A 15,207-nucleotide genomic window follows, 5' to 3' on the forward strand; every position below is an offset into this window, starting at 1 on the left:
TGTTTGGCTGGGAAAAGGCTACTTTTGGGACATGCGTAATTCAGGTTTTCAACACAGACTTTTAGCATCTGGTCATTCTGCCTCCATCTCCTCTTTGGAACATCTTTGAAGCCGGTTAACTCAATTTATCCCCATGAAACCATATATTTTTGGAAACTAGACACTCCAAGGTATTTCAAATGCTGGTATTTTAACCCTTTCCATACACTAATTATACAACCACACTTTGTCAAACTTTGTAATAGTAATTTTTTTTTTTTTTTTTTTCACACAAATTGGATTTTAGTTATACATATAAATATATATGGTATATGTCCCTGTCAAACAACACCCCAATATGTGTTCAGCAACATCTCCTGAGTACAGTGATACCCCACATGGTTTGTCAGGTTGTGTGGGGGCTAAAAGGTAACATTTGGGACATGCGTAATTCACGGTTTCAATTTGAAATTTTGACATCCGTTAAAAAAAACTTTTTTTGTACCCAACTTTCGGAAGGGGCAGGCTACAAGAAAGCCTGGCCTTTCTCCAAGAAGGGATTTGATCTAGCACCGTTAAGCGATTCCCTCATGCCATGGGAAAGACACAGAGGTCACTTGTCAGTGCAAATAAAGGCTCAAAAATGGTGCAGCAAAAAAAAAAATCTAAAAAGCAGTAAATGTACAAAAAAATCTAAAAAAATATAATAGTGGAACAGGAACAAACAAAAAAAAAAATAAAAAATGGGCAGTTGTGTGGTACAGCTTAAAGCAGTTACCAAGGCAGAGTGCAGGTTCTCCAGGGCAATCTGGACAGTAGAACGTGGTGTCCTTTCTTTGCCCCCTGCTGTAGCATACCCTGCATCTTTTTTGGGGACTCTGCTTCTTCTTTGTGGGAGGAAGTCTAAAAATAAAATGGGTAGCCCCAATTCTATTAGACTCTGTCACCGCCCGGGGAACAGGTGCATCTTGGTACAAGATACCCGAAATAACTTGAAGTTGAAACTGCAAAAAAGACAGTTGCATTACGGGATTTGCTTTTTTGTGCAACAAAAAAGCATTGTAGGTCGCAATTTGCATGATATAAATTGCAACCTTCTTGTACCAGGCCTTTGCCTTCCTCATAATGAGGTAGGGCTGTAGGAGTTGATCTGACAGATCAACTCCACCCATGTTCTTATTATAGGCCCTGATGCACACTTGCTTTCTAGTGACCCCAGCTCTGCCACGGACAGAAACCTCCACAGTTTTCTCATCGTGGATGGTGGTCAGCATGCACACCTCTTTTCTGTCCATGAACTTCAATGCCAAGAGCTCCTCTTGACGTAGAGCTGAGGTCTCCCCCTTTCGTAGTCGGGTTTGTGCCAGATCTTGTGGGAAACCCACGCGGTTCTTTCTAATAGTACCGCAAGCTACTGTGTCAAAACAACACAGCAGCTTGAACAAAGGGACGCTTGTATAAAAGTTGTCAACATACAAGTGGTAGCCTTTGTTCATAAGTGGGAATATTAGGTCCCACACAATCTTGGCACTGGTGCCCAGATGTTCTGGGCAACCTGGAGGGTCAAGGTGGCTATCCTTTCCCTCGTATACCCGGAAAGCCTGAGTATACCCAGTCTCGCTCTCGCAGAGCTTATACAATTTTATGCCATACCTGGAGCGCTTGGAAGGAATATACTGCTTGAATCCCAACCTTCCTTTATACTTCATCAGAGATTCATCCACGCAGATATCCCTTCCAGGTGTATAAGCCTCTGCAAACTTGGCAGCGAGATGGGTAATCAGGGGGCGGATTTTATAGAGCCTGTCAAACTGTGGGTGTTCCTTAGGGGGGCACAGGCTATTATCGCTAAAATGCATGAAATGAAGAATCATTTCATACCTTCTCCTACCCATGGACTGGGTGTAAATGGGGGTACTAAGGATGGGGCTGGTGCTCCAGTAGGAGCGGATGGAGGGTTTTTTAATAATTCCCATGAGCATAGTTAACGCCCAGAATTTAAGAAATTCTGGCACGTCAATGGGGGTCCATGGCTGCTTTGCAAAATAGGAGTCGGGGTTAGCAGCACGGTACTGCTGGGCATAAAGGTTTGACTGGGAGACAATGTCTCCCAAGATATCTTCTCCCAAAAAAATCTGCACAAACTGCAATGGGGTGAATCCCGTAACATCAATATTGATGCCAGGAATTGCAGTAAAAGGAGGGATAGCTGGCTTATACCTATTAGGTGCTACCCACTCCTCAGGTGCCCTGCCACCACTACTTGTGGCAGCGGACCCAGCAGCCACAGATACATCACTAGATGTATCTGTGAATTGACCAACATCAAAATCTGATGCTGTGTCAGTGGCCTCAGAATCTGAGGCCAAAAAATCATACGCCTCCTCCGCAGTATACCTGCGCTTCATCATTAACCCCTAGCCGGTAAAATGAAAAATAAAATAAAATATATATAAAAAAAATACAGTAAGCAAAAAAGGTGCTAAAAATAATAAAACAATATAAAATAAACCTGAAAAAATGTGGATAAAATAAAAGGGCACAAACAGCAAAAAAGTGCTGATGTGCAATATCACTGCCTATGCAGTGATCAACAGTAAGGAAGGGGTTAAAAAGAAAAAGAGGGGCTCTTATAAGAGCCTTTTGTGTAAATGTTTATTTTTGATAAGATTTTATCAAAGTGTACCTGCTTTCTCACGATCTGTCTCTCTCCCTCACTAAAAGCAAGTGATGGAGGGAGGCAGATCTTTACCGGTCAAAGGCAATGTTTATAAACATTGCCTTTGACTGAGCAAATCAAGATCACTCTCCTGAGTGATCTTTAGGCTTTGGGTGTCAATCAATGGATGCTGATAGCATCCAGCAACACCCCCTGAGTGATGAAAGCGATTTGTAATCGCTTCTGAGGCTACTGCCAGGAGAAGGGCAGCGCCATCTTGGAAGGCAAGGTAAGCATGGCGGCTCCCTGCCACTAGAAACTTAGTTTAAGAAACGATCAAAGGTCGTTTTTTCCACTAAGTTGGTGTTCTTGAAATGCCTCGATATCGAGGCATTTCAGTAACACCAACTTAGTGAAGGAAACGATTGCCGATCGCTTCCTAAACAATTTTACCGGCGGCATGGCGCCGCCATTTTTAAACGAAACGCCGTCTTTTTTATTAACTATTATAAACGCTCCGGGGAGCGATCTAACCGCTCCCCAGCGTTTTTTTTCTGTGTTGCCGAATGCCTCTATGTCGAGGCATTACAGCAACACCATCTGAATGAAGAAAGCAATCTTTGATTGCTTTCTGAAAAAACGTAACGCCATGACGTGTCAGGCACGTCATAGGTCGTTAACTGACTGTTTTGCATGACGTGCCTGACCCGGCAATGGACGTTAAGGGGTTAATAGAAAAACTTTTTTAATTACATCGTTCTCAAGGAAGAAACATTATTTAAAGGCACATGCCTAAACTTGTAACTTGTAACTTGCATACACAAGACGGGGGTTTTATCATATACTTAAATGATATATTTGTACTAAAAGACAACAGCTATTTTCAGGTTTTCCTTAAAGACCATACTTTCAAATACTTTGACCTTCCCTAAGCTGATTTTTGTGGTCACAGGCATATACAAGAGTAGTAGTAGTATCAGCAGTGCAGCTTGCACAGAGAGCTATGAGATACTCTGAAGGCTCTGTGCAATGTGAATAAGTGTGTGCTGTTAAAGGTAGAGGTGTTGGCGCATGGCATTATAGCATCATGTGTACAGCCTCTTCCCATTCCTCAAATAGTGGGAAAGGCTGTCCACGTGGTGTGTGCAGGCTTGACCTTTATGAGGAAGAGCTCTGGAATGCCTGGTCAACAAAACTGATAACAGAAGACATGTCAGGAACTTACCTGCAATCCACACCGTCCACAAGTATCTTCGCCCGGTGGGGACTCCACCGAGCACCGGCGTCTTCATCGCATCTGTGAACTGCAGGCCGCATCCCTGGTCTCTGTTGCGGCGCATGCCATGCAGGGCAGGCGCCAGGAGGAGAGTGACAGCGGACGCAGTCCAGTGACGCAGGTGGGCAGACTGGGGGGTGGGGTAAAGCGGTGACGGACAGTCACCATTAATGAAGCACATAGGAGAAGGAGGGCTGAGGGGAGGAGTCTAGGGCTGAAACAACTAATCGATAAAATCAATAATAATCGATAATGAAAATCGTTGTCAACGATTTTCATTATTGATTAGTCAAATCGATTTTTATCGATTTTATCCTTATATAATCCGACCTCAAACAGAGATCGGATTATAACACTAGAATCCAGATCCCCGCAACGCTGCAGGGGACCTGGATTCCCCTCACTGTCGGCCGGTCTCTCACTTCCGTCTCTCTCCCCCCTCCCATACACCCCTCTGACTCCTCCCCCTTCCCATACACTGCTCTGCCTCTCTCCCGACTCCCTGGTATTTTGTGAACCTATGTTGCTGACAAGCACTTTCACTGCAACTTCATAGAAGCCTCAGAGTAAGTGAAGGTGAGTAACGGAGGCTGTCTGTGCGCATCGTGCAGACCCCCACCGGCTGACAGAGAATCGAGCTCTCCTGCAGAGGATCATCCTCTCTGTCAGCTGGTGGGGGTCTGCATCGCACAGACAGCCTCCGTTACTGTCCTTCACTTACGCTGAGGCTTCTATGAGGCTGCAGTGTAAGTACCTGTCAGCAACGGAGGTTCACAAAATACCAGGGAGTCGGGAGAGAGGCAGAGTGGTGTATGGGAGGGGGGAGGAGTCAGAGGGGTGTATGGGAGCCACCCTCCCATACACCAATCTGGCTCCTCCCATACGCCACTCTGTCTCTCTACCTGGCTCCCTTGTGTCTTGTGAACCTCTGTTGCTGACAGGAGGCAGAGTGTAGTATGGGAGGGGGGGAGGAGGCAGAGTGGAGTATGGGAGGGGGGGAGGAGCCAGAGTGGTGTATGGGAGGGGGAGGAGCCAGAGTGGTGTATGGGAGGGGGGAGGAGGCAAAGTGGAGTATGGGAGGGGGGAGGAGGAAAAGTGGAGTATGGGAGGGGGGGAGGAGGCAGAGTGGAGTATGGGAGGGGGGAGGAGGCAGAGTGGTGTATGGGAGGGGGGGAGGAGGCAGAGTGGTATATGGGAGGGGGGAGGAGGCAGAGTGGTATATGGGTGAGTTATAGTGGTGTATGGGGGGTATAATGAATTTCAGAGTGGCATATCTGGGGAGGCAGAGTGGTGAATCAGGGAGAATTTCAGAGTGGTGCAGGGCATTTATGGGGAGCGGAGTGCCATATCAGGGTGCACAGTGGCATATAGGGAGGTATAAGGAATAAATGGGGCGAGTGGCATATTGGAAGTTATAAGGCATATCAGGGGGGCATAAGACATATCTGGGGGTAAAAGGTATATCAGGGGGCTCAGTTACATATCACTGGCATATAAGGAGTATAAGGCATATCGGGGGCACAGTGGCATATCGGGGGCACAGTGGAATCTCTGGCATATAAGAGGTATAAGGCATATATGGGGCAGAGTGGCAAGCTGGGGGTCAGATGTGCATAACTGGGGCCAGCTTGGTAAATAAAAGAAAATATAAACAAGGCTTTTTTCTCAGTTTTTATTAAATATGAAAAATAGTTAACATATGAATTAATATTTACTAATAACTTTGTATTAAAACCTAGTTTGAGAAACACTGTGTTTGGGTTCTTGTAGCTTTTATTATTATGTCAGTAAAATAAGAAGGTGAATAGCGAGAGGCCATTGCAATAAAGAGATGAAAGTGTAAATTGTACTTTTTTATTACATTATTTTAAATAAAAAAAAATTGCATTTTTTATCCGATTAATCGAAAAAATAATCGGCCAACTAATCGATTATTAAAATAATCGTTAGTTGCAGCCCTAGAGGAGTCAAGATTTTTAAACCTGCAGCCCAGTACCATCATTCCTTGATTGTTCAAGTTCCTTACTATACTCCCATACCTCATTGCTGGATACTTGTTTTTTGGATTCTATGGACTTTGACCTTGGCTTGCTTACGCACTTTGCTCATTCTCTCCACCCCAGACCACGGATTGCTGTACAATACTGTTTTTGCCCTTTATTACTGCTCAGTAAATAAAACCTTTGCTGTTGCACTATATCCTGGTTTTGCATCTGCCACTTTATCTGGTATCTCTCTGCGCTGTGCTCCAACCCCAACACCCCTGACAAGACAGAAGAAGAAGAAGCAAGAGAAGATGCAGAACTGCAGGAAAGGAGACAGGAACACAGAAACGGTCCACAGAGAAGTGAGCAAGTGAGAGACGGGGAGTGAAAGTGGGAGAGAGCATGAAGAAAAATTGATTGAGAGCGTGAGAGAGAGAGAAAGAGTGGAAAAGCAACAAAATGCAAACAGAAATTCTGATGATGGAAGATGGGACTTGTGGTGTACCAACGTCAATATACGTCTCAGTACATTGTGATAGGAGTGATGCTGTACCACCGTCTGTGTCTGGCTAGAAATATAATGGTAGGAGTCATGCTGTACCACCATCTGTGTCTGGATCACTACATAATCATATGAGTTATACTGTACCACACTCAGTATCTGGGTCACTATATAATGATAGTAGTCATGCGTTACCACCATCTGTGTCTAGATATATATATATAAATATATATAATGATAGGAGTCAAGCTGTATCACTGTATGTGTCTAGCTCCCCATATAATGATGGGAGTCATTATGTACCACTGTCTATGTACTACCATCTGTGTAAAAACCAAGTATCCCTACATGGCAATTAAGAATTGTGGTCACCCTATCTGCACCCGTTGCTCTGAGTACTGCGCTTTAGAGACGGACCCTGGCAGAGAGAAAGTCATTGCTCTGACTGAGTGAGCACCTAGAAATCAGTCCTTCTGACTCCTCCATGTTTTTAATGGAGGAGGAGGACTAGAGTCTTAGGTGCTATCAATGAAGTTGGGATGGGCAATCTGTATGATGCTGTCTGGGTCCACTTTTTCGCTGCCTGAACCATGGCTTTTTCATACATGTGGTATATCAATCTTCTACCACTAGTGGCCACCCTCCGCCCTCTGGAGCACTCAGAACTCAATTACCAGGATCAGGTGAACCCTAATCAATACATCCAGCTGCGCCTTGTTGCCGGGATTGAATCCTGGCTACTTCATCCAGCTCTGCCCTTCAGTCAGGGCCTTTGTATTGAAGTCTGTGGACCATTCCGCTGTGGCTTTGTACCTGTACCGTTCCTGGTTACCTACTTTTGTGTCCTTATCAAGTGGACTCCCTGCTTTTGTGTCCTTATCAAGTGGACTCCCTGCTTTTGTGTCCTTATCAAGTGGACTCCCTGCTTTTGTGTCTTTATCAAATGGACTCCCTGCTTTCGTACCCTTCCCAGGGGGATCCGTGCCTTTTGTGCCCTTCCAAGTGGGCTTCCTGCCAAAAGACTTATTACTGGTATTTATTTATCCTGCCATACGTCCGGTTTCTTGCTTACAGACTGTATAACCCTTATTTGGTTGTCCTGTTATATACATATAATACATTGCATTACCTAGATTTCTGCTTGCGGTGTCTTTGTATAATTATGCATCATGGGTTACAGACTGAACCCCAAGTATCCCCTGCACATGGGCTCCTACCAGACCTGATTACCTGATCTGCCAGTCCTGACAGATGCCCTCACATGACTCCGCCCCAAGGTTATTTTTAAATCTAACCCCAAAATCCCAAAATCTAATCCCAAGGTGCACATCCTCCCCCTCCTCCGGCAGATGACCCACCCCCAACCAGACCCTGCACAATCCAGTAGGAGGCACATCTTGAGTCTGGGTGAGTGACTGTCAACTGCTAGATCAACAACAAGGTACCTAGTTTTTAATACATAGGCTCCCTCACCTGCTTTTCTTCAAAGGTTGCCAGGCCAGCTGATGGTAAATTTGCCACAAGTGAATGTTGTTTAAATAAAGTTGATGCTGTTCCCCTGACCTCTAAATAAAGTTGAGGCTGTCCCCTACATATGATGCTGCCCCTCTAACCTCATAATAAAATGTATACTGTCATCTAATCTAAGAATTAGAGGTATACTGTCCCTCTAACCTCACAATAAGTGAGCTGTCGCCTAAGCTCGAAATAAAGCTTTGGTTGTGCCCCTAAACTAAAAATAAAGCTTATACTGTTCCCCTAACCTCAAAATAAAAAATAACTGGTGGGTTTTGCCATTCTGTCTATTGAGAGTGACGTTGCTCATGAGATTGACTTTGAAACATTGCTGAAGGACTTTGCTAATGCTAAAGAAAGAAAAGTCAATTTTTTTGTAGACTCGATAGCCTTTGTGAAATGATGCTTGAACAGCTCAGAGATCAAAGATTGGCACTTGCATTATTGATTGTATTTGGGTTTGCACTGTTATACTTTGTTTTGCAGTATAATGTTATTATAATTTGCTCTTTTGCACTTTAGTTTATTGACCCTTTTTTAATTTTATTGAGAGATCTTAGAAATATTTGAATGTTGCTCTTTAATGTCTTTCCTGGCTCAAAGAGTTTGTCATGTTTCTGTTTTAGACTAGTTTTACCATTTTATATAATATTTTATATAATTTTATTTATATTATTACTTTTTTATTTTTGGAAATCTGGTTGCCAGTTGATACAATGCTGCAATGTTTTTATAGATTATTTACAATTAAAAGATTGAAAGTTCATCTGAGCAGGGCCCTTCTGTTTCTGTAAGTCAAATTATTATGTTATGTACTACTTGTTATGTTCGGTCTATACATTGTTTAGACACATACAGAATTTTAACTACGGACAAACGGACTGATTATACAGACATTTTACTTACCTTCTGCAGTCTCGGTGGAGACTTTTCCCTACTGCTTCTATGCATAACCCTTCTGTTATGCCAACTTGTTTGTAAATTGCTCTGCTTTATGTATTAAACTATTGCTAGTATTTACTGCACCAGTGGTTGTTTTTCATCTGTATTACAGACTCCAAGAAGACACCAAGGTCTTGTTGATGAGCTGCATTTAAAGTTACCTTTGTGAGTGCAATCTACACATAATTATTAATTTTTTGACCAGAACTTATTACACTATTTTTATTTTTCGTTTCGTCACGTTCATGCGCCCCTTTTTCGCTATATACATTGTTTAGCACCACAAAATAGAATGGCACTACATAAAACAATTATTATTAATAATAATACTGTTTTACCGTTTCTAAATTATTTGATCCAAAAGCTTATTTGTGGGAAAACTGTAAAATATACAAAATTAGACAGTTATTCTAATTAGACAGTTATTGTGATAATGACAACCTGTCCTCTATATTCACCACGACAAACATCTTTTAATTAGTGCATAAAAGATGGGGTATAAGTGGGTGGGCACAAGAGGTAGAAACAAGGAGGCAGCAAAATTAAGTTTTGCCTAAGGTCCTTGCACCAACCCTGAATAGAAACTGCAGTTTGATGGCAAATAAGAACCATTCGGCTTATCTAGTCTAAATGGCCCATCTAGTATTAGAATGGGTTCCTAATACAATGCAGCTTTAATCAGTTATCAACATAACATATTTGTTTTAATAAATATATCTATGTATTTGTTTTAATAAATATATCTTTGTATTTATTTTTTGTATTTGTTTTAATAAATATATCTATGTTTCTAAACCACTACACATAGTTTTACTGATTGGATACTTTTAAACATTCTATATCATCACACACACACAACACCAGCTGTATTTTAACATACCATTCAGGGATCTTATTAGAGAACGGTAATAGTTTTTATACTCATTTGCTTTAGGTTGTAAAGGGTACACAACCTTATCTCAATACCAGTTCTCATTTGGTCCTACCCTCTATATTGTTGAGCTACCTATTCTGTTTACACATATGTTTATTTAGTGTACTGAACTGCAACATTTGGGTTAAATTGACAAAATACTTGCATTTTGCCAATAATACGGCATGTGTAAAAACCATCAAATAACAAAAGAAATGTTAAAAATTTTCACACAATAGGAGAAAAGTCCAACTGTGATATTTTTTAAGATATAAATACAAACTAAATCAAAACTCTGGGTTGCTATATATATATTGATATTTTAAAATATAACCATGTTTATAGTTGATTTTATTTTATTACAGACAATAAAAATAAATTTATCTCTGTGTTAAAAATATTTCAAAATAACTTCTCATTTGTTTGTGTTTGTTTAGGCCTAAAGCAAAACGTGTCTTTTTAGATATTTGTTTCTCCTTTGCAGTGGCAGTATTCTTTGTAATGCTTCATATTACTTGTTATTCTTTTGACCTATTTCTGCACTTCATTCGACCCTTTGGATGTGTTGAATTCCCCCACAGGGTAGTTTTTTTGTTTAAAAGAGGCAGCAGCTGTAATGTGCTGTTATGTGTAGAGGAATAGATAATTTCAGCTCTTTTAGAGCACAAGAATAACTATTTTCTGAAGTTTAACACTGCAACCCAAACTTTGTTTCTGTGCAAACACTGCACACATTTTGTTAAAAAAGTGAAATTGTAAACTTAAAAACAAACATAGTATACACTCACTGGCCACTTTTTAGGTACACCTGTTCAATTGCTTGTTAACAGAAATAGCTGATCAGCCAATCATATGGCAGCAACTCAATGCATTTAGGCATGAAGACATGGTCAAGACAACTTGCTGAAGTTCAAACCGAGCATCAGAATGGGGAAGAAAGGGGATTTAAGTGACTTTGAACGTGGCATGGTTTTTCGTGCCAGACGCACTGGTCTGAGTATTTCAGAAACTGCTGATCTACTGGGATTTTCACTCACAACCATATCTGGGGTTTACAGTGAATGGTCTGAAAAAGAGAAAATATCCAATGAGTGGCAGTTGTGTCAGAGGTCAGAGGAGAATGGGCGGACTGGTTTTAGACGACAGAAAGGCAACAGTAACTCAAATAACCACTTGTTACAACCAAGATATGCAGAATACCATCTCTGAATGCACAACACGTCGAACCTTGAAGCAGATGGGCTACAACAGCAGAAGACCACACCAGCTACATTTTGCACAGGAGCCCCTTAGTACCAATTGAGCATTGTTTAAATGCGACAGCCTACCTGAATATTGTTGCTGACCATGTCTATCCCTTTATGACCATCAGTGTGCCAATCTTCTGATGGTTACTTCCAGCAGGATAATGCACCATGTCACAAAGCTCACATCATTTCCAACTGGTTTCATGAACATGACAATGAGTTCACTGTACTCCAATGGCCTCCACAGTCACCTGATCTCTCCAATACAGCACCTTTGGGATGTGGAGGAAAGGGAGATTCGTATTATGGGTGTGCAGCCGACAAATTTGCAGCAACTGCGTGATGCCATCATGTCCATTTGGACCAAAATCTCTGAGGAATGTTTCCAGCACTTTGTAGAAAGAATGCCATGAAGAATGAAGGCAGTTCTGAAGGCAAAAGGGGTTCAACCACATACTACCAAGGTGTACCTAATACAGTGGCCAGTGAGTGTATAAATATATATATATATATATATATATTTATTATGCGCTTTTTGAACTAATCTATGTCCTTACCTCCGATACAAAACAAAGTATAACCACTCCTCACAGCAATGCATGATAGACATAAAAATAATATAAACCAACAACAAGAAATGCAAAATTATATATGGTAATACATAATTATAAATAATGGATTAGTATATATACGTTCATAAAATCAAGCTAATAACTGTCACGTCTACCATAAGCCAGAGCACTCACCGTGGAAGTTCTTCTCCTGGAGGAGTGCGCTGAGAAGCAACCCCCAGGTATTCGATGATCCCAACAGTGAGGAGGCCCCGGAGTAGGCAGATATGGAGAGGTAGATAGTCTCTGGGTATAGCTGGAGAGATCCACACAAAATAGGGAAGGCGGAGATAATTGGTCAGGGCACAATTCGCTAAATGAGGCGGAGAGCAAAACCAAACGCAGAGTCGGACGAGCCAGGGGTCATACACAGGACGGGTAGTCAGCCAGAAGGTGGGTCAAATCCAAAGCGGGTAGTCAGACCATCCAGGTCATACACAGGACGGGTAGTCAACCAAATCACAGATCAGAGGGTAGTCAGGACAAGCCAAAGGTCAGATTAATCATAGAACGCTACAGAACAGGTAACCAGCAAAAGACCACACCAGGGTACCGGTAACAGGGCTTCCGGATGTTTAAATTTGGCACCGGTAGCCACCACGCCCCCAACGCTGACGTCACACGCGCCCCCTACCTGCCAAAACGCGGCAGCTGCGGCTAAACCTAGCTGCAGTAACGCGCGTGTCCAGCAGGGGGAGCACGACCGCAATGCCGAGCACCCGGCCGCTGCTTCCTCCTGACCTCGCCACGAGGTAAGTGTGGCGGCGAGCCGGGAGCCGGACGGACGCAGGACGACGGGGGACCGCGGATCTACGGGAGCGGGTGACAATAACCAACTTCAAATTAAATTTAAATATATCAGCAAGCTTCCTTAAAAATCAGAGAGCCTCTTACTTGTATGTAGGATAAGGTGTTAACGTAATTAACTTTTTGTACCAAAGAAAATTTCTTTTGTATTTTTAGTTTGTCAACAAGGATACTCCAAGGGTTAAATACAATATATGAGCTGCACACTATATTTATTTTTACATTAGAGGTAAATTGAACCAGCAAATACACATCACATTAAAAATTCAATTAATTGACATTTATGTAATTATTTAAGGGTTTGATTGTAAATTCTTAGGTTGAGTGTGTATTATGTATTTGAAAGTGTATTCGTTTTTCTATATGTATATTTTTCAATGCTTCCTCAAGCAAGCTTGCTGTTATATTTATATTTAATTGGGAGTTGGTTATTAGCCTGATATTTTGAATATTATAGCAACTATTTTATAGTACTGCAAATCTGAATCAAACATATCCAATGGATTATATGATGTGTTGACAGTAAATATATTTTTAAAGTATATTTCAAATAAAAACAAAAGCTCCCTCAGAGCGAATACACAAACAGATATAGTTTCATGTCATTGGAAAAACATAATCCATTTTCAAATAATACAGTGCTGGGAAAGATCAGAAACTGTTTGGTACTATGAAGCGGTAGGCATGTGAACTGTACAATAGCATGCATTAGTTGGAAAATTGTAAGATTTATTTTGTTCCACCTAGAACTTCAATATATGAAGCAGTTAGAATTGTTCAATCCATGAAATCCTGAGCAAAACAAACTATCATTGTACAATTTGAAAAGACCGAAAACAGGACTGGAATTGTCCTTTGTTTTCAAATAAAAAAAGCTTTATTCATATATTGTATAATTAGCGGTGGATTTGGCTTTGGGGCTGCCCTAGGCCCAAATATTGTAACTAGGTTGGTTGGGGTGATCTTCCTGGAACCTGCCCATTGTGGGGTGGGACACTTACGGGTTTGATTGGCCGAGAGGGCAATCTACCATCCCCCAGTTTTATACTGGCAGACCTGCCGCCCTAGGCCTGTACCTAGTCCGTCTAGGCCAGGATACGTCACCGCATATAATGTCAATAATTGAAACTATTAAAAATAATTTCACATGAAGTAATTTACAATTTTTTATTAAATTTACATTTATTGGTAAATGTAATTTAAATTTAATTTAAATGTATTAGTAAATATCAAGTGTACCTTTTTGGGGCTCATCCTAACATAGTAAATTTGCATTTTTATTATGACATTCATGTCTTGGAACTTAAAGATACACCAATTTATAGAAAGTGCCACTAAAATGGGCAATGGTGAGATTAATAAATAGCCCAAACACATGTTACTGGGGTCTCTACAGATTACTGTACACTGGGGATTACTACTACAGTGAGTTGATGCCAGGCTGGGTGTTTAGTGCGTGTTTCTTTACGTTTCTTGCCTTTCAGGCGCTGCGATGGAGGAGAAAATTTGGTGCCTGTTCTTGCAATTTGTCTTGAAGAGTTTTGGCGGAGGACAAGAATAAGCGATACATATTTTAGCAATCAAAATCGCGTGGCAGGAAGAGTTCCTCTGGAGTGGTTGAGACCCATTGAAGATTACGTCCTGAGTTTCATGGCCGGCAAGTCAGTCAGCTGCTATTCTGGAAGGTGGGAGACTTCGGAAGAGGACATGGGGCAAGGAACAAAGAGGAGTGAAGCTGGTCGGGCAGTCGACAAGCTGTCCCCATTGCGGAGCACAATGACTGTGGCAGTGCCTGGCAATGCCCTTGAGGCCCTCCATGACAGGATGTACTGGTGCCTCTGTTGGTTGGGAAATCCCTGTAGGTGGAGGATCATATGATGCTTGTTTGGCCTGGTTATAACAGATGCCAGGCGATGTCTGGGGGGTGGAGGTCACACAGGGCAACAACCTGGTATTAGCACCAGGGGGCCATGCTGCGGAGCAGTACCCAGTTTGGCCTGCTTTGGAGACCTGAGGTGAGGAGGTACCCTTTAGTGCAGCAGAGTCAGCTGCAGTTGCTGCTACACTTGGAAAGATTTAACTTGGAGAGACCATCAAAAGATGATGAATCTAATAAGGAGTAAAAATGTAGGCACCAGCTTATTTTGCGTATGTTCAGCTACTGCCTTCTAGCCTTCACGGTTTTAGCTAATATAATCATTTAAAAGGTACTTGAGAACTGCTTGGCATTGTTCTGCTATCAAGATAGCATAGGCGAGGCCCATAAAACTTATAGTGAAATGGGTTGTTAAGGTATGATGAGCAGTTTAGGCAATGCAAGGCAGTTAGGCTGTCCTTTTGCTGGGACCAGAAGGAAACTGCTCTCTGGCTGAAAGATTACTGCTCAGTCCTTTCGCAGTGGTGCAACCCATGCTGGTGGGGGAGAAACAAGAAGTGTTGACAGTTCAATGACAGCCATTCTTTGTGGGGTGCCACTTGCATGTAGCGCCATGAGTGTGGGATTGTAGCGGCAACCATTCCAAGTGTTTTAAGAAAAAGAAGCATCTTAAACAAGGACGTGTCCCTAATAAAGGTGGATGCAATGCTTACTTGTCTCAGTAAGCATGCGGCTAGAGAAGTGGAATCTAAGGGTTTCTGTGTTGGTTTTAGAATCCCAGGAGTAGTGCTCAAAAAATAAGTGGATAACTTTCACCTGACATATACCATAGGCAGATCGGTTAACAATGGGATCGCTAAGGAGTTGTGTTAAGTTTCCTATACTTTGTTTAAAA

The 15,207-nt window shown here is 41.9% G+C and overlaps 1 non-coding gene across 1 annotated transcript; it reads right to left on the reverse strand.

The window, feature by feature from the left end:
- Positions 1-476: 476 nt before the first annotated feature.
- Positions 477-608, reverse strand: LOC149302558 (small nucleolar RNA SNORA35). The gene has a single exon (XR_016272073.1). It is a non-coding gene; the product is annotated as a small nucleolar RNA SNORA35 (small nucleolar RNA).
- Between the last annotated feature and the right edge of the window lie 14,599 nt (positions 609-15,207).

Source organism: Sceloporus occidentalis, unplaced genomic scaffold, assembly GCF_023333645.1.
Source record: "Sceloporus occidentalis isolate IW3139 unplaced genomic scaffold, rSceOcc1.0.p SCAF_18, whole genome shotgun sequence".
Lineage (NCBI taxonomy): Eukaryota > Metazoa > Chordata > Lepidosauria > Squamata > Phrynosomatidae > Sceloporus > Sceloporus occidentalis.